The sequence below is a fragment of the Sciurus vulgaris genome (genome assembly GCF_902686455.1).
Source record: "Sciurus vulgaris genome assembly, chromosome: 5".
In the NCBI taxonomy this organism is placed as follows: Eukaryota; Metazoa; Chordata; class Mammalia; order Rodentia; family Sciuridae; genus Sciurus; species Sciurus vulgaris.
This window is the reverse complement of record NC_136465.1, coordinates 99,293,188-99,317,613: the sequence shown is the minus strand read 5'-3', so window position 1 is coordinate 99,317,613 and position 24,426 is coordinate 99,293,188.

Genomic DNA, 24,426 nt, shown 5'->3' with positions numbered 1-24,426 from the left:
TGGAACTGACAAGGCAGAGAGAACTTTGGACTACTTGATTGAGGTGTGTCTATTGCCATTACGATTTGATTGATGTGTGTATTAGGAATATTAAGGTTTGTGTTATCCCGAGTGTATCAAATAAAGCCAATCTGTTTGGAACCAAATTCTAGTCACCTCGACTCTGCCACTTGTGACAGTGCCTCAGCCTCCTGAGTTGCTGGGATTACAGGTCTGCATCACTGCACCTGGCTTTATGTTGTATTTGAACTCAAAGCTCCTATGACTTCCTATCTCACTCATGATTTTACAAACCAGTCCCCAGCCTCCTTAACATTATCTCTTTATATTCTTCCCCTTGGGTTCCTCAGCTCCAGCCATACTGGCTTCCTTTTCATTCCCTGAACACCAGTGTACTTCCACCTCAGGACCTTTGCATTTACCCCTTCCCTCTGCTTGGATTACTTTGCTCCCTCACTTCTTTCATGTCTCTATTCTTGATGGTGATACTGTCCTGACCACCCATATAAACAATATTCCCCACGTCCCATCATGCCCATCTTGTTTTCTCCCCTAGCATCTTTTACCATTAGTTTAGTAGACATACTTGAGCCCTTTGTATCCATAGGTTCTGCCTCTATGGATTCAATCAAATGCGAATCAAAGATACTTTTAAAAATTATATTTGCACTGAACATGTATAGACTTTTTTTGTCATTATTCCCAAAACAATACAGTATAACAACTATTTACATAGCATTTACGTTTAAGGTATTATAACTAATCTACAGATGGTTTAAAGTATGAGATGATGTACATAGATTATATGCAAATACCATGTCATTTTATTTATTTTTAAATATTTTTATTAGTTGTTGATGAACCTTTATTTATTTATTTATATGTGGTGCTGAGAATCGAACCCAGTGCCTCACACATGCTAGGCAAGTGAGCTACCACTGAGCCACAAACCCCGCCCCCCGGTGTCCATTTTGTATAAGGAATTTGAGCATCCATGGATTTTGGTATTTCTGGGAATCCAGGAACCAATCTTAACTATGTTATCTATTTATTGTAGTTTTTGTGCTGCTCAATTAAGTTGTAAACACCCTGAGAGCAAAACCATAAGTTTTGGTCACTGTTAGGCCCAGACCTGTTGTGGGAAACAGACGAGTCGGGAAGAACCAAACAACATGAGGACTGGGACCAGCTCGAGTTTACTTCACTGGGGCCCAGAGGAGTCTCTGCTCCAAATTCTGGACCCTGATCCACAGTTTCTCCACAACATTCATGGGCTGTTAGTGTCTCAAAATTTCTAAGACATGACTAAAGGCCTTGCATGGGGTTTCTAGCAGGAAGCCTGTTTACAGAAGGAAAAAAACAAGAGAAATCCAATCTTTTTATAAGCATCTGATGAATCTCTAGCCTTGAAAGCCTCACACAGGGGTGTTTACATTTCAAAATGGTGAAGTCAGGCTCTTAGAGACAATTATTTACAATCCAAAAGGTAGGGCCCCTTGGTTAATTAGGTTTCCTGATGAAAGGCTCTAAAAAGGGGAGGAAGACCAGTCTTTACCTCAGACATTTGTTGTAATATCATTTTACAACCAGGTCTGGTTTCGCCATCTCATTTCTTGCTTTGATGCACTCTTCACCTTTTTGAGGGGCATCACCTCTGTCCACATCCTCTAAGTTAATCTGCTGGTAACTCTAGAGAACCATTTGGAACTTTATGGCCTCTAGGTGGAAAGAGATAAGTCAGTATGTTAAGGATGCAGGGACCAAACAGAAATGCCATAAGGAGCATCACAGTAAAAAGACCAAAAAGAGCAGTCCATTTATCCCAGTTAGCGGTCAGTTCCTCAAGCTTCTGCCATGTGTAGATTAGCCATCTTCTGGAGCAACTAAAGCAGGGCTGTTGTCCTTGGAACATTCGGGGTACAGCCTGTTTATTTTATGCTCTAGATCAGGAATGCGCTCCCAACCATAACAGTCTAGTTTTACCCTGCTGTGACGAATCAAAGGGCCATCTTGGCCATCTTCACTGCAGTAGGGGTGGATAAAATGATAGTGAACAGAACCCTCCAAAGATGCTTTAGGGGTTGGACATTTCATTCTTTTACTCAAATAGCATCCCCTGGTTTAAAGGGGTGGGTATAATGTTGTTTAATTTTTAGATCATCTTATACCTTTTATAATAGGAGGAGGGCACCTATAAAGAATCTCATATGGGGAGAATCCTGTCAGTCCAATAGGGTTAGACCCAATTATTAACAAAGCAATTGGCAACACTTGATCCAGTGTAGGTGGGTTTCCTGATTCAGTTTGCTTAGTTGTAACTTCCACGTGATCTTCAACCCCTTTGCCACCAAATGTACCACCTTAGCCATGAACACTGGCCCATGTGTGGCTGTGCTTTTGTTATAACTCTCCTGCCAAGTATTTAAGACCAAATTGGTCACAATTCACCTTGTCCCTATCGATTGTCAAGAATCAACTGAAATTCCTCAGGGGATCACTCTTGGGAACTTGCGAGAAACCTCTTAGCTTCTCTAGTGCCATCTGCTAGGATAGGTCAAGGTCTTGCTGACCATGTGTGGCTTCCCTAGGAAGCATTAGGCATTTTACTCTACAATGAACCTCATCTTTGCAGCGTGTGCACTGGTTGGCTTCCTGTTTTCTAGGGTCCCATTGATTCTCCTGACTGAGAGGTCGGGTGACCCAAAATTGTAAAGGTCTTAGAGAAGTCCCATTGTTCCCTTGGTCCTAGCTGATCTCAGAGGGCTAGAGCCAAATATTGGCTATTTTCCTTGGTCCTTTTATTTTCTTAACTTTAGTCTCCAAGTTTTGGTTTTAAACATTTAGCAGGCCAGCTTCAGTCTTAAAGTAGGAGTAGTGGGTTTTAACTCTAATGTCTATAATTTTATAGTCTTATATTTTATCTGGCCTGTAGGTGATGGCTCATTAACTCAGTTTATTATGTTAGAAGTTATATTTCTGCAAAGCTCTGACAGACAATAGTTATAAAGTTTACAAGGAAAATACAAAATGAAGTTAATGAGAGTAAAAGCCTAGTTTATATAATAGCTATGAACCAAGAAACATAATTTTTATAATCCCAAACTTTTACTTAGCTATATATTATATTCCCTGTTTATTTTAAGATCACAGTCAGCCTTATAATAAAAATCTACGTTTTGAACTTAACTTCAAATGCATTTAAGTGGTTATCCTAACACGGAATAAGGTGAGAGGCAGAGTCTTAACTCAGGTGAGGTGGCCTCCAGACAAATCTTAGGTAAGGTGTTCAATTTCTGAAACAGATCTTTTCTTCTTCCTTAAATATTATTTTATGAAGTTCTCATATATTGTTTCCTGAGCCTACATGAATATCAATTAACACAATCCAACATTACATCTCAAACATGAGTCAAACAAGCTAAAAGCTTTTAGCCCTTTTTGTGGGAAAGTGGCAAAATATCTTTATATCCCATATCGTCAACCTTTAATAATTCAGACTCTCCTTATTACCTTCCAAAAATGCATTCAAATTCCCATCCCGATATAAAGATTAACACAAAATTTTACATATTATTTATTGATGATAGGTTATTTTTATCCAATTACAAAATGTTACATGACATTAATAAATTTCCAACTAAATTTATTGTTTTTCTATAAGTCTGAAAGAGACTATTGCTACAGAAGACTATATTTGGAGAGTATCGGCTTGGTAAAGTTTTCTCCTAAACCTTATATTTTAAAGATTTGTATCCTTGAAGGACATGAATACATCTAAAATGTAAAAAAGGTAGTAACAGCATCACAATGACACTGATGTCCTTATATTAACCAAGTTTAACTTTAAGAAAAATTTAGAATCCATGGTATAGTATAATAATCTATAATGACAGGTATTTGTTTAACCAGAGTTGTAAAAACCTTAATCCCTTTAAGATTAGTTCTCCTAAATAACAAAACGTAACAGACACAAGAAATTATCTTGATAGATAAAAGCAGATAAGTTTAAGAAACCCTTGTTACTTTAACACAGAGAATTAAATTCTGGTTTATACCAGTATTTTAATATTTGACCATAGCATTTTCCTTAAATAATTTCAACTGATTTCCCTAATTATAGTCACCTTAATCACACGCAAACCTTTTGAGATTTACCCTCCACAAACCTTGTGTAACTTACTCTACAGTTTGTTTACCATACAAAAGATTTGCTCATCCAGAAACATTTTTCCTTTTAATTTTTCATACTAAAATATATTTTCATATCTAGAACTTTTTTACCCCTTTCCTAGTTGTTGACCTTTTCTTAAATTTACATTTTGAAACAGTCCTTATGAATTTTTCTAATTACTTCATTTTAATAAGATGAGATACTTTGTTATTAACACAACTAAAACTTTTTGTACTTTTTATATAGAGAATTATACCCATTATAATTTTAACTCTTGGTAACTTTGCCCGTAGTAAAGACCCAAAAACAAAGCAATCTTAAACTCATATGTGTTTAGCCAATTTAAACTGAACTTTTTCTTAAAAGCTTAAGTTGTGTGGACTGAAAATTATTTGGATAGTGAAGGATACAGGGCAGGTGAAGGAATGGGAGCCACTGCAGCTGGTCAGGTTTTCTTCCCTCCTCATTGTTGACATCACTCCTGGAGGCAGAAGTCAGGGAGTTCTGGTCTTAAGGAGTCCTAAAATTTGAGTCAGAATGCTGAAGGTTTTAGGATAGCTCCCTAAGTCCAAATAAAACAACAGTGTTTTATCATCTTTTAAGTTCCTTTTCCCTTTTATCCTAGGACTCTTTCTAACATGAGTCTCAGAGTGCTGTCTGGGGTAATGTTGGTGTCTTTTCCCCTGCCGGTATCCTCTTTATCTAGGCTAGAGTTTCTGTTTTTTGTTTTAACCTAAAGGCTCATTCCCCAACAGGCTGTTTCTTGCACTCTCCCCCATCCTGCTTTCCTGAGTGTGGTCTTGCACTTCTGAGTAAAGGCTTAATTCCCCCTTAGGCCCAACTGGAGCAAACAGGAAAAAAAACGCAGAAGTAGGATGTCCCCTGATATGCCTGGGTCCATCGGGCTCTCTTATCAGGCATTTGCAGAAAATTACAGAGTTAATCCCTGCAGTTTGGGCCAATGCCTGTTTTGTCCAAGCATCCTTAAAAGGTCCTGGTCTAGTTGGTCTTTAGATCCCCTCTAATTGTTCCTCCTGTTTTCTAGCATTAGGGAGGAACCCCACAGAATCCCAGAGCACAAGAACAGATCCAACGATCATTTCTGTCCCACAGCAGCCTGGATTTAAAAGCGACACTTTCTTCCTCCTCTGGTTTCAAACTACTTTAGGCTACCTGCTCATGTAGCTCTTTATTGAGTGACCCCTCAGAGGATCAACCTACTCTGAATGAAGGCCAATTTATTTCAAGGAAGGTCTGGAGTTTTCAGGGAGTTAATTAAACTCCATAGTATCCAGAATACCTCTTTCTTAAAGTTCTTAAGCATACAGTCAAAAACTGTAGGCTTAGAATGGGTCCCCACATGTTCTGCCCAGTGCTGATGTTGCAAGACAGGAAAGGGGCAGGTCACACAAGGTTTCCAGCTAGCTATACCCTCAAGGGGAGCTTAGGTGCCTCTTGGCTGAAGGCATACGGGATAATTCCCAGATCTGGTCAGAGGTCCTATTATAGGATGTGAAAGTTCGGTATGCCATAAAAAGTAACCATGGAACCAGAGGTTAAGACTCACTCAGACTCCATAGCACAGAGCCATGGAGCCACAGATAGTTGTGCAGTCACTCACGCACTCAGGTGATTACTTCCCTGATACTGGTGGCCTCCTTGCCGTGGTCTTGGGAGGTGATCAAGCTCCCCCTCTGTCCTATGCAGAGGCTTCACCGATGTTCTGAGTCCCAGGATTTTACCTTTATCCTGATGATTGTGCAGGAGTTGGTCTGACTCTCCAGGGAATCCAGATGACAGTCCTTGACGTGGAGGTGCAGGTCCCCAGCTGAAGGAGATCCTGAAACCCTTGGATGGCCCCATCACGTTAGATTTAAGTGGCCTGCTGCACAGGTGCTCAAAGCAACAACACAGTTGTCGCTTCCCGGTCAGGGAACCAAAATGGTGCAAGAAACAGACCGAATGGGAAGCACCAAGCATCATTCAGAGAATGGGAGAACTCACTTCTATACTGCCACAGCCCAGAGCAGTCTCTGCTCCAAATTCTGGATTCAGTTTCTCACAACATTTATTGGCTATTTGGTGTCATAAATTTTCTAATCTATGTGACTGAAGGCCTCACAAGGGGGGCCGTTGGAGCAGGAAGCCTGTTTACAGCCTGTTTACAGAAGCAAAAAAACAATAAGAGAAATCGGCTCTCTTCACAAGCATCTGGTAAATCTCTAGCCTTGAAAGCCTCACACAGGGGTGTTTACATTTCAAAAGAGTGAATTCAGACAATTATTTACAATCCAAAAGGTATGGCCCCCTCTCCAAAGAGGAGAGGAACTGACCCTTTCCTTAGGCATTTGTTTCTCAATTAATGTTCTTGTAATATCATTTTATAACCAGGTCTGGTTTTGCCATCTCAACTTATACCAATGGCTCTCCTATATTGGGTGCTCAATAAATATTTGTTGAATGTATGAATAAATTAATCATAATTGAAAGAATAGACATTTTTTTAAAAGCTGTCTGTTTTATCTCAACTCCCTAAGGTCTCCCTCCCAGTGATGGGAACAAAGCCCTTAAAGCTGTTCCAGGAAACAGCCCTGAACAGAGAGCAAACAGAGCAAACAGTGCTCTGACAGTTAAGATAAACAGACGAGACTGTTGACTAAAATTTACGCCCTGTCATGAAACATGTTATTAACGAGCCCAGACCCCCTTTGGAGTTTCCCTGCGGCTTTATTCCCTTTTCCCCTCCCGTGTGCGACCCCTCCTGATGTATGGTTTCTGGCTTTATAAGCTTGTAAGACTTTCTGCAGGGGGCTCAACTCCTCTGCTCCTGCGTGAGTCACGAGTTGAGCCCCAGCGCGCTGGAATAAAGCCTCTTGCGGTTTGCATCAAGTGACGCCTCCTGCGGTTGATTGGGGTTGCCGTCAATCCATGGGACAGAGTTAGGGTCTCCCTCTGGGGGTCTTACATAATGACCTGCAGAAAACCCACCATAGAATTATAAGCAATAATTATATTTGTTCAAACCTTGGAAATTAAAGAACAAAATAACAGACATAGATATTTGGAAGTGTTTCTATTCTGTTGGAAAATTAGCCTGGTCATCCATAAAGAAGACAGCTCTAGCTTATGCCTGTTGTCCTAGTGTGGTTTTTAATGGCTCCTTCTCACTCTCTTGCCTCCTAGTTGTATAATAAATTATGTGGTCACTCTACCAAAATCTACATCTTTCTTATAGTCAAGTCTAGTCTTTGATAATTACTTTTTTCCTCCACATGGCAGCTTCAGGTTGGTTATAACAACAGAAGAGCTGACTTCAGAGAGTAGAATGGCTTCAGTGAGAAACAACATCTCAGGTTGCAAACTATCAACTCAACCAGTAACATTTACAGTTGAAATTTACCGGTATCGCAGATGCAGTGGCACAGGCCTGTAATACCTGCAACTTGGAAGTCTGAGGCAGGAGAATCACAAATTTGAGGCCAGTCTCAGCAATTCAGCGAAGCCCTAAGAAACTTAGCGAGACACTGTCTCAAAATAAAAAAATAAAGTGTTGGGGACATAGCTCAGTGGTAAAGTACCTCTGGGTTCAATACCAGTATCTACCAAAAAAAAAAAACAACAACAAAAAAAAGCTCTACTACTTCCTAGCTGTGTTGCTTTGAGGAAATTAATATGAAAAGAAAAATCAACCAAAGCACCATTACCATTATTAAAAAATGTCAGGTCTGAGAAGATTATTACCTTTATTAAAAAATGTCAGGTCTGAGAAGTTTCCAAAAGGAGCTAAGGAATAGTCTGTCTAAGGAAGGAAGGAACAATAACTTTAGCTTGGGTGGAGGAGGGTGTGTCAGCCTAAATTCAGCTAGTTTGGGGAAGATTTTGTCTTTGAAGAGGGAGGAATTTTTGTTGTGGATTAGCAACCATTGGGCAATTTGGATTTGCAGACTGGATGGGAGGAATAGTTAGGGACTAAGATCCTGTGGAGAAGAGGAGGGAGAATACCCGCAGCCATGTGCATGGACAATTTTTGCATGAGGAAAATTCTCGGGACTCCAGGGTCTCCTACCTCAATAATTTGTCCAAGGCGCATTTTTCTCATCTGGAAAAGGAGGATGATAATAGTTTAAATTGTAGTCCTGAGGATTGCAGTTACCGAGATGTAAGTGTTCAATGAACAGTAGCCATTATCATTTCTTTGAGTCTCTTCCCCAGATATGTCCCTAAGTATAGTAGCTAAGGGTGTGGATTGTATTTATACTTTATATAAGTTTAAGAAAATATCATGTGTTTATAATTAAGAATGACAATTGCAAAAGGCATCCATGCTGAGGCAATCTATAGAGAGATTGTGGAGGAAGGGAACCTGCAAAGCTGTTTGGAGGGCTAGGGTTGTGGGTCAGTGGTAGAGCACATGCCTAGCATGCGTGAGGCACTGGGTTTGATCCCCGGCACCACATAAAAAGACTAAATAAACAAAATGAAGGTATTGTGTCCATCTACAACTAAAAATGTTTCTCAAAAACCCAAAAAACAAAAAAACACAACTGCTTGGATTCTACTCACTCAACAGATGGGAGCATAGGGCAATGATATATGGGAGGGCCTTTTTGTTGGGTGTGTTTTTGGTTTTGTTTTTTTGCAGCAGGGATTGAACCCAGAGGCACTTATTAACCACTGAGCCGCATCCTCAGCCCTTTTTATTTTTTGTTTTGAGACAGGGACTCACGTTGCATAGGGCCTCGCGAAGTTGCTGAAGCTGACCCTGAACTTCAGATCCTCCTTTCTCAGCCTCCTGATGCACAGGGGATGGAGGTGAGCCTCATTGTACCCAGCTGATTTTTGTTATCCATTGCTCAGAGTGAAAGAATGGACATTTTTTTAAGCTGTCTGTTTCATCTCAACTCCCTAAGGTCTCCCTCCCAGTGACGGGAACAAAGCCCTTAAAGCTGTTCCAGGAATCAGCCCCAAACAGGGAGTAAAAGGGTAAATTGAGCCAGATAGCCAGATAGTGCTCAAACAGTAGGATTACCAGAAACTATTGACCAGAATCTACGCCCTGTTGTAAAACATTGTGAAACATGTTGTATGTTATCAGCAAACCCAGACCCCCTTTGAAATTTCCCGGCAGCTTTGTTCCCCTTTTCCCTTTCATGTGCAACCCCTCCCGATGTGTGGTTTCTGCCTTTATAAAGCTACAAGATTTTCTGCTAGGGACTTGACTCCTGGACTCCTGCGTGAGTCATAAGTCGGGTCCCAGCGCGCTGGAATAAACACCTCTTGAGGTTTGCATCAAGTGACGCCTCCTGCGGTTGATTGGGGTTGCCGTCGATCCATGGGACAGAGTTGGGGTTTCCTTTTTGGGGGTCTTACAAGAGGTTTTACTATATTTTCTCTGGAGGAAAGTGGAGGAAAAGAGCAGGAATCTTCCCTTTTGGCCTTTTGAAAATAAGATAGATTTCTTCAGATGCATTAAAATATTAATGACCAATCCAATCATTTTTTTTAGCCTTAAGACTAAAAGAATAGTAATTAACTCTCATCTATCAGTTAGTAGTTTCATTCCTAACATTCACAAAATTTCCATTATTTTCTTGCCAGAAAATGGCCAAATTCTGTCTAGAATCATAGTCTCTGGTATTAGAGTCAATTCCTATTATATGAGCATTCTACACGATTTTCCCTCTCAGAACAGTACTTTACAGACATGTCCTGCTATTGTTCTTCAAGGCCTTTTTTAAAATTTTATTTCCTATGTTAATAATGAGGAAATCGGCCCCTTCTGAAGTCCATCAAATCTTATTACATATTTCTGAAAGTTAAAAACGCAGGTAATCCTACCAGCTCAGGAGGCTGAGGCAGGAGGATCACAAGTTCAAAGCCAAAATAGCAACTTATCAAGGCTCTAAGCAATTTAGCAAAACCCTGTCTCAAAATAAATGACTGCGGATGTGGCTCAGTGGTTAAGCACTCCTGGATTCAATCCCAGGTACCAAAACCAAAAAATAACACAAAACAAAAATACCCAAAAAACTCGTCTAACGTGTTGGGGGATATGCCATGCAGACTCGCCAAGATGGCACCTGGCAGCCAGCCAGAAGTTGTTTTGGTCACATGGGCAGTGAGGAGGTTGATTAACATAAGCACACCCAGGTGATTTATCATTGGCCGTATTCAATTAAGTCCACGCACACAACGTGTGCACAAGTGTTCCCAAGTGTTCCTGATCATGCCTGCTTGTTTTGACCTTTACCATGATTGGGCAGCTAGCACCTTGACTAATCTTCACACTAATCTTCACATAATTGGCGTCAGCCCTACCCTTCACCTCCTGGAGGGGATATAAGCCAGCTCTCCTTGAGAGCCGGCGTGAGTTCGAGTTCGAGTTCGAGTTCGAGTTCGAGTTCGAGTTCGAGTTCGAGTTCGAGTTCGAGTTCGAGTTCGAGTTCGAGTTCAGAGGTTAGAGGTCCGAAGTTCCAGGTTTGAGGTTGGAGGTTCCAGGTTCGAGAGCCAGAGTTCCCGGGTTTCCTGATTCAACAATAAACCATTCCAAATTCAAGAGCCTCACTACTCGTTTGTCCCCCGTGCCAAATCGACACCGCTGGACGGCGTCACTAATGAAAGTGGTTCTTTAGTGCTTTAGTGATACTTTTATGCTTCCTTCACATGCACAAAGCCCTGGGTTTGATCCCTAGCACTAAAAAAGAAAAAGAAACAAAAAATACTTCACATGTTATTCTATGGATATAGAAATGTAACAGTTTTAACAAAATTGGATTACTGTTTCTCAATTTCAGATTTATTAATTATTTTTTTCCTTTTTTCAGTACTGGGGATTTAACCCAGGGATACTCTGTCACTGAGCTACATTCTCAGTCATTTTACAAATTTTTTTATTTTGAGACAGGGCCTTTCTAAGTTGTCCAGACTGGCCTTGAACTTGCGATCCTCTTGCCTCAACCTCACAAGTTGCTGGGATTGTAGGCATGCACCATCACTAAGATTTACATCTTTTGGCTTCAGACCACAGGCCTCAGGTCTTATCCCACGAGTCTATAAATTTTTAGGTAACTTTTTCCCTTCATTTTTATTGTTTTATTACAAGTGATTGAACATTTTATTCTACTCCTCTATATTTTCCACATTTTATATCGAACAAGTAGTATTTTTATAAGAAAAAAGATAATCATGAAAAAATATATACATATATATATATATATATATATATATATATAATTTACAGCATCAAATAAATGACAAGATAGGTTATAAGGGCAGAAAGAGGTTAGAGGAAAAAGGGATGAAACCGATGTGGTTCCAGAATGCTTTGGGAAAGAAGTGATGGGCTTTGAAGAATGTATGTAGGATAAGAGGCGAGGGAAAAAACTGGAAAAACAAACAAACAAAAAACCCCAGAAGATCCAGGAGAGTAAGAACAACACAGAATTGTGAAGTTTACTTTGGTGGGGAAATAAGTCAGTTTGTCAGAAGTGAAATATTTATGCGAAGGAGAACGTTTAGGCATGTAGGGTCTGCATTATAAAGAGTTTAGAATAGGATTTAAGGAATTTTATAGTGTATTCCACAAAACTCAGACACAATTTTGAGAACTGACGAGTTTTAACTTGCATTTGCAAAAGAGATAAGTTGTTATATGTGGTCAACAATTCCAACCAGAATTGGAATTTTGTGTCGGTTTTGATAAAAAGAAAAACAAGATGTTTTTGTCCTTTGAATTAAAAGAATAACTTTATGGCTTATCTCGGAATTCAAGGCTTTTTGAATGTTCTTGTTTTTCATGGTTTATCTGAGAGTGGAAAGCTTTTAGGAATGTCAGCCTTCTTTTCTAGGCCAGGGCGTGGCATGTGCTCGATTAGTCATTGTGGTAGACTGGGTCAACTTTCTTTCTCATTCCTATTAGAGTATAAAACCTCAAATACTTCACATGCTTTATTATCAGAGTTTCCTCTAACCTCTACAGGCTTTGGGTAGAGCTGTACCTATAGCACAGGTTCTGCACTGCACAACTCTAGGGGGTGTTGTACACACAGTGCCCCCTGGAGTTACAAAATGTAAAATCTGCTCAGCCACACTTGACTTAGAGGCCCGGCAGGTAACACAAATCGGTGAAGCTTCGGCCCATCTGAAGCATTTCAGCTAATCAAACTCAGAACCCTGTGAAATTGCAACAAAGCAAGTTTGCAAACTATATCCAGCCTTGGAGTTCTAGTTTGGGATTTCTGCCACAGAATTTAGAGTCAGTTAATAGATAGATAGATAGACAGATAGATAGATAGATAGATAGATAGATAGATAGATAGATAGATAGATAGACAGACAGACAGATATAAATATAGATATAGATTTTTTTTTTCCTCTTTCCATGATCAGGGTAATAAGGCATTAAAGTGAAACAGATTATACAGAAAAGGAGACAATTCATAGATGTAATTCAATAATCTAGGGCTGAGAAAACAGGGCCTGGTTCAGGGCCATGAGAACAGGCATGTAAAGGAAAGAAGTAATGGGATTCAGTGATAACATTCTGACCTGGTTCAGAATTCAAATCAATTCAGACTTGATTTCCTACCAAAGCAAGAAAGGGGCAGCTGGGAGGAGACTAGAGTAATACAGGGTTTTGAACTTGGGTCCTTAGGAAAATACCTGGGTGTAAAATATTTACTTTGGAAATAAATTCAGATTCTTTAATAGATCTTTTTAGAAAATGATAGTAAAAACCAGTTTTGAAGTATTACATAATGTTATGGTGTTGTGGAAATCGGGCAAGAAGCGGCAAATGGCACTCAGAGTGTAGGAGAACTCAAACTTTATTTTATGCTGGTGGGCCCAGAGGAGGTCAGACTCCAAATTCTGAGTGCCCAGCACCAGTTTTTTGCAATATTTATAGGCTCTCCAGTGTTATAAATTTTCTAGTGTACCTGATATATGGTTTTGCACAGGGTTTCTAGCAGGAAGCAGAGTGTGATAAGGGGAAGAACTGGCTCCTCTTGCAAGACCTTTGTAAATGTCTAGCCTTGGGCCAGAGCCTCCACAGGAGCATTCACACCTCAAAGGGAGTAGTTATATACTTAGGGGAAGTTACTTACAATCCAAAAGGTAAGGGTGGGTGGTGTTAATCAGTTTCTCTGAAACTGACAAGAAAGGGTCAGGGAACTCTCCCTTTGCCAGGCACTAACTCTCATGACACTGTTCTTACAGTTCATCTTCCATCCAGACCTGGGTTTGTCACCCATTACAATGGTACTTCTCATAATAAAAAAATATATGGGGGTTGAGGGTATATTTAGTGGCAGAGCGCTTACCCAACATCAACAAGGTCTTGGGTTTGATCCTTAGCACTGGAAAGAAAAAGAAAGAGAGGGAGAAAGAAAATTGAAAAAACTATGCAAAACTGTCAACAGCAGTTATCTCTAAGAATAATATGATTCGGCGTTGCAACCATTTTCTTTATAAATTTATGGTTTTTGCGTATTCTATATTCTAAGTTTTCTAAAATGAATGTGCTATATTATAAACAAAAAAATGTAAAGACTCAAGAGACTTCCCTCTTACATAGTCCATACATTCAGTATTTATTACTTTGTTTTTTCTGTAGCCATTTGTAGTAGTAAATGTAATAAACTTGGCTTTTTGGTGTTGGGAATTGGTCCTGTGCTTAGGTGATGGATACAAAGTCATTGTAATCTCGATAAAGATTTAATACAGTTTGCTTAGACATTATTTTCTGACTCTAAACTAATTTCAATTACGCTAACATTTTAAATAAGATACAGCATGGGGAGATTGCTTTTTGTTTTGGGTTATTTATTTATTCTATGGTACTAGGGTTCAAACCCAGGGGCACTCTACCACTGAACTATATCCCCAACCTTTTTATTTTTTATTTGGAGACAGGCTTTCACTAAATTGCTGAGGCTGACCTTGAACTTGTGACCCTCCTGTTTTTGTCTCCTGAGTTGTTGGGTGTTTGGAGATATCTTAGAATTAGCTATTGGCCCTTCCCAAGTTGTTCATGCCTTAAAGTTATCTGAGCTTTTGCCTAGAACACAGATCCAAGGCAGGAAGGAAAAATAGTAGTAACAACAATATAGATAATGTTTATAGTACTTTGAAGTTGTTTTTTTAAAAAATGACTTCACATATATGTGAGGCTTATTTGATCTTTAAGAAAAAATGAGCAGGTGATTATGCAGGTTTATAAGCTCCATTTTGCACAGGAGACATTGATACTCACAGAGATAAAGTATTTATTCAATATCACAGTTACCTTTGAAATAGTGATATCAAAATTCAAATCAAAGTATTTCATATCTGAGTATGTGTTTTTTCTTTCTGATTGACAGTTGGAAAGCATGGAAACTGCCTTCTCAATCAGGTTAGACCTTCTGCCTGTACTGACCTCTGGGCCTATTAAAGTCCTTACCACCAGTGTCCTGACCTATGACCTGGTCAAGCTCTAGCCTCTTACTGGCATTTAGCTCACACCAACCTAGTGAAATCTAAAATATAACAGAGCAGAACAGAAGGCGATTAACAACTCTAATTTATTTAAGATATATTTAAAACTTTGAACAGTGGTTTGTACACAGCCCTTCCTCAAAAGAGTACAAAAATCTAAAAAAAGGAAATGATTGAAAAGTTTACAAGTTTGGGGCATTAAGTCCACACCCACCAGCAGAAAAAATTTGAAGGCACAAATCTTATATTTATCCTATGTGGCTAAATTAGGAATGCACAACTGTCTTGAATCATCTGAAGCAGAACTCTAAGAATCAGCTTCGGTTCCACAGGGTTCTCCCCTCAAAATTAGTTTTCTCTTTCTACTTCTTTCATGTTATCTCGTTTGGCAGTTACACCCACTTGGTGCAGGAATTTTGTATTGACCTGTGATCAGGAGCATTCATTTGTCTTAACTAACGTTCTACTGTTCGTCATGCAAACTTGATTTTTACTTTGAACACGGTTTTGATTTTGCACATTCTCAGATTGTTCTTCATGCATGCCTGGGTTTTCATTTGCACCATTTTTTCCTGCCAGGATTATTAACCTCTGACTAACACTATTTGAGTACTCATTGATGCTTTTATGCTAACACCTGTACTTCTTTGGGCTTTGGGCAATTATTGCTGTATAATTTGGATATACTAGCAAATAGCTCATGTGTCACCCTACCTATCACTTTAGCACAACTTTGCTTTTTGGAAAGCTTGTATTAAAGTCACAGTCAATAAATATTTTTTTCAAATGAATGATTAAATAGATGTCAGTTAAGAAAAGAGGTAGTGTGACAAACTTTAATGGGATATTTCAAAAAGTAGGAGATTCTAATTTTTAAAATATTTTTGATTAACAATAGAAATGATTCAAGTCCATTAATAATTTAGAGTTTGAGAGGGGATCCAAGATGGTGGACTACAGGGAGGCTGCATTCCTTGTTGCTCCATGACTCGGGTTTCAAGCAGAGGATATCTGTTTCTTGGTGAGGCAGGATTTGCTACTTATTGATCCCCTGCTGTTTACCCTATTTGTCTACTGCGATCACCTACAGTCTGCCAGCATATGGAGTGCAGATTGCTCACTGTCAGGCACCTATCATCTGCCATTTGCCTGCCTCTTGCCTGTCCATTGCCTGCCTTTCACCTACCCATCACCCACCACCCGAGGTTCACCTCCCATTTGTCCGACAGCAGTCAGCAAACTGACCACAGATGGCCAGTGGAGGACCAGCTGCCTGCTGCTGCCTGGAAGTTCACTGTTACAGTACCTGCAGGTTTGGTTACACGTGGCTGCTGCCATTTTGAGATAACCCTGTAGGACCCTTTGCTGGACTGATTGAGTCCCATCTCCAGGATCCCTCAGCTCGACTGATCACTCCCTGCCTTCGGGGCCCTCACATTGACTGTCTGCTCCCCACCACCAGGATCCACAGACCAACGAACTGACAGGACCCCCAACTGACTGATTGTAAACTGCCTACAGGATCCCACAATCAGACCAACAATGCCCTGCCTCTAGGACCTCTAGCTGACCTTGCCCACACCCCAGTTGCAGCTCCCCATTTGCCAACACATCTGGAAGTCAGGCGCCATCTTGGATAATCCTGGAAGCTATATCTTCCATCTTTAGGTGGGGCAGATCCCATCCAGAGACACCTGTTGGTGACTGGAAGCTCATTGTCAGGTACCTCTGATACATCAGAATACTGAAGACTGGAAGGTTTGAATACTATATGACTGCTGTAGTGTAGATTTTCTTTTATATCCTTATTGAAAAAATTTAAGATTTTATTTCTTTACTTTTCTTGCTCTCTTTTTCTTTTGTTTACCTGTTCCCTCAGAGTTTCTTCCTCCCTTCTCATATCCTAACAAACAACTTCTTTTGATTACACTCTCACTCTTTCTATTATGTAGAACTTCTATATATTCTTTGCTTATCTCATTAACAGCTACATTCTGCACCCCTCCACATCCTCCTTATCCCCCATTAGAAACTGCAGACCTTATTGCAAATATATTTGTTATACTAAAGATAATAATTCAACTCATTCTGTTTATTATGACAATATTGTTAACGTCCTCATAGGGGCTATTTGGTCAAGGGTTGCATACTGTCTGAACTAGGCTCCGCTAATATTGATTTCCCCCTCAAAGAAAAGGTTTGGAAACATATAGGGTCACTATAATCCTATGGGGGTAATCTGCAATACTCCACATCTGCACTGCTAGAGGGGAAGATACATGAGCAACATGAAAAAACAAAGGAAGAAAATGATCTGAACAAACCCAGATTCTACATTAATAGAACCCAGTGACAACATGGTAGAAGAAATGTCAGAAAGGGACTTCAGGTTATACATGATTAAGATGATTTGTGAAGCAAAGAATGAGTTGAGAGAGCACATGTAGCATGCAGCCAATGAATGAAACCCTTGAAATGAAGGAAACAATAAACCAAATAAAAAACTCAATGGAAAGCATCACCAACAGATTAGACCACTTGGACCACAGAACTTCAGACAATGAAGATAAAATATTTAATCTTGAAAATAAAGTTGCCCAAACACAGAAGATGGTAAGAAATCATGAACAGAATCTTCAAGAACTATGGACCATCATGAAAAGATCAAATTTAAGAATTATTGGGATTGAGGAAGGCACAGAGATACAAACCAAAGGAATGAACAACCTATTCAATGAAATAATATCAGAAAATTTCCCAAGCCTGAAGAATGAAATGGGAAATCAAATACAAGAGGCTTACAGAACACCAAATGCACAAAATCACAACAGATCCACACCAAGGCACAATATAATGAAAATGCCTAACATTCAAAATAAAGATAGGGTTTTGAAGGCCGTGAGAGAAAAGAGGATACCAGCAGACTTCTCAACCCAGACTCTGAAAGATAGAAGGGCCTGGAACAACATATTTCAAGCTCTGAGAGACCACGGTTGCCAATCAAGAATCTTATACCCAGCAAAACTAACCTTCAGATTTGAAGATGAAATAAAATTCTTAAAAGAATTTAAATAGAAAGCCTGCACTACAGAATATTCTCAACAAAATATTCCATGAGAAGGAAATGAAAAAATGTAGGTCAGCAAAGGGAGGAACTACCTTAAAGGAAAAACCAATCAAAGGGAAAACAAGTCAAGTTAAAAAAATAAACCAAATGATTGGGAATACAAATCATATCTTAATAATAACCCTGAACATTAATGGCCTAAACTCATCAATCAAAAGACATAGCCTGGTAGAATGGATTAAAAAGAAAGACCCAACAATATGCTGCCTGAAAGAGACTCATCTCATAGAAAAAGACATCCACAGACTAAAGGTGAAAGGATGGGAAAAAAACCTACCATGCACATGGACTCAGTAAAAAAGCAGGGGTTTCCATCCTTGTATCAGATAAAGTGGACTTTAAGCCAAAGTTAGTCAGAAGGGATAAAGAAGGACATTTCATACTGCTTAAGGGAACCATAAATCAGGAAGACATAACGAACATTAGATATTTATGCCCCCAAAAAAGGTGCATCCCTGTACATCACACAAATCCTTCTCAATTTCAGGAATCACATAGACCACAACACAATAATTCTGGGTGACTTTAACACCCCGCTGTCACCACTGGATAGATCTTCCAAACAAAAACTAAACAAAGAAACCATAGAACTCAATAACACAATCAATAATCTAGACTTAACAGACATATATAGAATATTCCATTCATCAACGAGCGCATTTACTTTCTTCTCAACAGCACATGGAACCTTCTCAAAAATAGACCATATGTTATGCCACAAAGTAGCCCTTAGGAAATGCAAAAAAATAGAGATACTGCCTTGTGTTCTATTAGATCATAATGGACTGAGAGTAGAAATCAATGACAAAATAAAAAACAGAAATTACTCCAACACCTGGAGACTAAATAATATGCTATTAAATAAACGTGGATAACAGAACATCAGGGAAGAGATAAAAAAAAATTCTTAGAGGTCCATGAGAATGATGATAAAACATATCAAAATCTCTGGGACACTATGAAAGCACTACTTAGAGAAAAAGTCATTGCATGGAGTGTGTTCAAGAAAATAATAAAAAGTCAACAACTAAATGACCTACAATTACAGCTCAAAGCACTGGAAAAAGAAGAACAGAATAACAGCAAAAGTAGTAGAAGACAGGAAATAATTAAAATCAGAGCTGAAATCAATGAAATTGAAACGAAAGAAACAATTCAAAGAATTGACAAAACGAAAAGTTGGTTCTTTGAAAAAGTAAACAAAATAGACAAACTCTTAGCCACACAAACAAAGAGATGGAGAGAGAAAACTCAAATTACTAAAATTTGTGATGAAAACAGAAACATCATGACAGACACCACTGAAATATGTAACATAATGAGAAGGTACTTTGAAAATCTATATACCAACAAAATAGAAAATACTGAAGACATCATCAAATTTCTAGAGACATATGCTCCTCCCAAATTGAACCAGGAGCACATACACATCTTAAACAGATTAATATCAAGCAATGAAATAGAAGAAACCATGAAAAGCCTACCACCCAAGAAAATTCCAGGACCAGACAGATTCTCAGCCAAGATCTACAAGACGTTCAAAAACGAACTCATTCCAATACTTCTCAAAGTATTCCAGGAAATAGAAAAGGAGGGAACCCTACCAAACTCATTCTATGAAGCTAATATGACCCTTATATCCAAACCAGGCAAAGACACATCAAGGAAAGAAAATTTTAGACCAATATCCTTGATGAATATAGATGCAAAGATCCTTAACAAAATACTGGCTAATCATATCTAAACACATATTAAGAAAATTGTGCACCACAATCAAGTGGGGTTCATTCCTGGAATGCAAGGATGGTTTAACATCCATAAATCAATAAATGTAATTCTTCATACCAATAGACTTAAGGATAAGAATCATATGGTTATTTCAATTGACGCAGAAAAAGCGTTCAACAAAATACAACACCCCTTCATGCTCAAAACAATGGAAAAAATAGGTATAGTAGGAACATACCTGATCATTGTAAAGGATATTTATGCTAAGCCCACAGCCAATATCATTCTTAATGGAGAAAAACTGAAACCATTCCCTTTAAAAATGAGAACAAGACAAGGATGTCCTCTTTCACCACTTCTATTCAACATCGTCCTGGAAATAATAGCAAAGGCAGTTAGACACACTAAAGAAATTAACGGAATACGAATAGGAAAAGAGGAACTTAAGCTGTCACTGTTTGCTGATGACATGAATCTCTATTTAGAGGATCCAAAAAACTCCTCCAGAAAACTTCTAGACCTCATCAATGAATTCAGCAAAATAGTGGTTATAAAATCAATGTGCATAAATCTAAAGCATTTTTATACATAAGCAATGAAACATCTGAAAGGGAAATGAGGAAAACAACTCCATTTGCAATAGCCTCAAAAAAAAAAAAAAACTTGGGAATCAATCTAACCAAAGAGGTAAAGGATCTCTACAGTAAAAACTACAAAACATTGAAGAAAGAAATTGAGGAAGACCTTAGAAGATGAAAAGATCTTCCATGTACTTGGATAGGCAGAATTAATATTATCAAAATGGCCATACTTCCAAGGGCGCTATACGGATTTAACACAATTCCAATTAAAATCCCTGTGACATTTCTCATAGAAACAGAAAAAGCAATGATGAAATTCATCTGGAAGAACAAAAGACCCAGAATAGACAAAGCAATCCTGGGCAGGAAGAGGGATGCAGGAGGTATCACTATACCAGACCTTAAACTCTACTATAGAGCAATAGTAACAAAAACAGCATGGTACTGGCACCAAAACAGACAGGTAGATCAATGGTACAGGATAGAAGACATACCCCATAAGTACAGTGACCTCATACTAGACAAGGGTGCCAAAAACTTACAATGGAGAAAAGATAGCCTGTTCAACAAATGGTGCTGGGAAACTGGAAATCCATATGCAGTAAAATGAAATTAAACCCCTATCTCTCAACCTATACAAAACTCAACTCAAAATGGATCAAGGGTCTAGGAATTAGATCTGAGACCCTTCACCAAATAGAAGAAAAAGTAGGCCCGAATCTCCATCATGGTGGCTTAGGACCAGACTTCCTTAACAAGACCCCCATAGCACAAGAAATAAATGCAAGAATCAACAAGTGGCATAGATTCAAACTAAAAAGTTTTTTTCTCAGCACAGGAAACAATCAATAATGTGAAAAGTGAGCCTATAGAGTGGGAGAAAATCTTTTCCACACACACTTCAGACAGAGTACTCATCTCCAAAGTTTATAAAGAACTTAAAAAACTTTACACCCAAAATACAAAGAACCCAATCAATAAATGGGCTAAGGAAATAGGCAGACACTTCATAGAAGAAGATATATAGGCGATCAACAAATATATGAAAAGTGCTCATCATTCCTGGTAATTAGAGAAATGCAAATTGAAACCACCCTAAGATTTCATCTAACTCCAATTAGAATGGCTATTATGAAGAACACAAGCAATAATAAGTGTCGGCATGGATGTGGGGAAAAAGGCATACTCATATATTTCTGGGGGAGTTGCAAATTGGTACAGCCACTCTAGAAAGCAGTATGGAGATTCCTCAGAAAGCTTGGAATGGACCCACCATTTGACCCAGCTATCCCAGTCCTCAATTTATACCCAAAGGACTTAAAATCAGCATACTACAGTGATACAGCCACATCAATGTTCACAGCAGCTCAATTCACAATAGCTAGATTGTGGAACCAACCTAGATGCTCTTCAATTGACAAATGGATAAAGAAACTGTGGTATATATATACAATGGAAAATTACTCAGCCATAAAGAAGAATAAAATTATGGCATTTGCTGGTAAATGGATAAAGTTGGAAAATATCATGCTAAGTGAAATAGGCCAAGCCCAACAAACCAAAAGCCAAATGTTTTCTCTGATAAGTGCATGACAATATATAACAATAGGGTGTGGTGGGGGAAAGAGAAGAATGAAGGAACTTTGGATGGTGTAGAGGAAAAAGTGGTGGGAGGGGGTGGGAATGGAAAAACAGTAGAATGAAACAGACAGTATTACCCTATGGACATGTATGATTACATGAATGGTGTGAATATACATTGTGTACAACCATAGAAATGAAAAGCTATAACCCATTTGTGTTCAATGAATCAAAATGTGTTTGTAAAAATAAAAAATATTTTAATAAAAAATAATTTAGAGCTTTAAATATTTTAAGATACCATGCCAAACAACAAAGGGTGAACTTGTATGAAGATTTTATCTAAACCACCATATACAGTGTCTTCTCAGAGGAAGCAGAGCCCACCCTCTTTCCTAAAGCCAATTCCTCCAATACCTTTTTATCTTTACCTTAGAATCTTAAAACAGCAAACACGTGTTGTCTCACATACAGGCTTCAGATGTAAGGAATCAGGAAGCAGCTCAGCTCAGAGCGTCTCATGAAGGTTACAGATAAAATGTAAGTCAATGTCGCAGTTATCTTGGGCTTACTGAAGAGGGAGGCCCACTTCCAAACTCATGCACAAGGTGGTTGGCAAGAAGCCTCAGTTCCTCACCACCTGTGCTTCTTCAGTGGGCTGATGATGACATGGCCACTGTTCCCACAAAACAAACGATGGGTGGCAGGGAAGTACCACAGTGTCTTCAATAACCTAATCTCAGAAACAGCAGAACATTACTTCTGCCACAATCAGTCACTCAGACCATCCCTAACACAACTTGTGAGGAATGACACTAAGGTGTGGAAACCAGAAGCAAGAATCACTGGGGGCCATCTTGGAGGCTGGCTACCACAATTCACTTGTATCCTTTATGATTCTTCTTTACCTTTTCAGGAACCTTGATCCATCACTTACTCTCTTGATTACTTCCTTCATTCTACTTCTTCCCCCACTTTGGTTCTAGATATTCTGAAACTATACTTTAAAACTTCACATACTTCTATCTTGGGAAAAATGAAAAATAAACCCTGTCCTTGTTGCATGTGGTTGCAACGATGAGTAGGACCAGTGGTTACACTATCTCGAGTGCCAACCCCTGAGGCAAAGCATAGAAAAGGAACTCAGTCTCCCTGCATGGAGATCTGAGATGAAGAACTTTATTCAGGAGAGATGGAGTATTTGTCACAGAGGAAGCTGCTTCTGTCTTTACTGCCTTTAACACTGTCTTTTATATGCTTGTAGTTAAGCTAATCATGCATCTTCAAGGTCAAATTTGCATAAGCAATTACTAGCCTATTTGGCAGATTATAACAGAAAGTAAAAACAGTCATGTGAACATAGAAGGTGTCAGTTTCACAGACACCAAAGAACAGACCTGCAGACCACAAAAGAACATCAGTTCACAGAACACAGGAAAAGGGGGGTGGGGCCCAGTCCTCAAGTGGCCTGAAAGTCGTATCTGTCTCCCAACAGAATGCCACACAGGCCTCCTTCCAGGAGAAGGGGCCCACGTCTCCTATATGATCGGTTCTGTCTAGTTACCATGCTCTTTTCAAGACTGTTTCCTGAAATAGAAATTCTCACATGACTTCACTTCCCCTTTTTCTGTTTATTCTTTTGTCCACAGCAATTTGGTCTTCCCTCTCAATTGAAAATGGTGATCCCCAGATAACAAGAATATTGCATTATCTTCTTGGTTGGTGATCCCAGTGCATTTTTGAGTCCTTACTTAATCTCTGTAGAGATTGATTTCTTGGCTCTTTTCTCTTGGATACTGCAAACACTATTCTTCCCTGGCTCTTTTCCACTGTTGATCTTCCTTATCTCTCTATAAATATTAGTGCTTTCTACTATTCCTACCCTCTTTTTTGTTGGGGTCTTTAGCCACCTTGCTCTTCTCAACCAGCGACAAGGGAAGGGAACACTCCCCAACAAGGCCAGACCGGGAAAGGTAGGGCCGACTGACTGCCCGCAACCAGCCCTCTGGGCGGAGGACAATCAGACGCATCGGGGAGACCAGTCACAGCTTTTATGTAGGGTGAAGGCTAGGAGGGAACCAATTAGCTTAAAGGTCAGCAAGGCACGGGGGATTCATGCAGGCGAGAGTCCCATAGGACTATATGGCAAGCAGGAGCTGATCATGTTCGTGGAACTGTTGTTAACCAATCCTTGATGGTGGTCCGATTTATCATCATTAACTTTTGAAACCGCCTTTGAGGCCTTGATCTTGCTCACTCACCAGGGAGTAAGGAGTCAACCTGAGTTAGTTAACATGTCATTAGTCCCAACACTTTTTTCTCATTCTAAATGTTCTCATTTATAACAACTTCTATGCCAATGGCATAACCTACCTTCTGCATGCTAATGACTACAAAAATCTAAATTCTTAAATTAGTTCTCTTTCTTGAGTTCCACACTATTATTATTATTTTTTTTTTTTTTAATTTTTTTGCGGTACTGGGGATTGAACCCAGGGCCTTGTGCTTGTGAGGCAAACACTCCACCAACTGAGCCATATCCCCAGCCCCCACACTATTATAATCAACTCTTTGCTGAAGACTTTGAAAGTCCTACAGATTTCTCCACTAGCAGATGTATTGACAGTGGCTCTTGTCTGTGAAATCTTCTGTATCAGGTTCAATTGCATTTCTTACAACTGAACCTTCCCCAGGAAGTGGGAAGCAGTGCCTGATATGTTACCAGACAGAAGGCCTCTACTGTTTGGTCATGGGCATTTTTT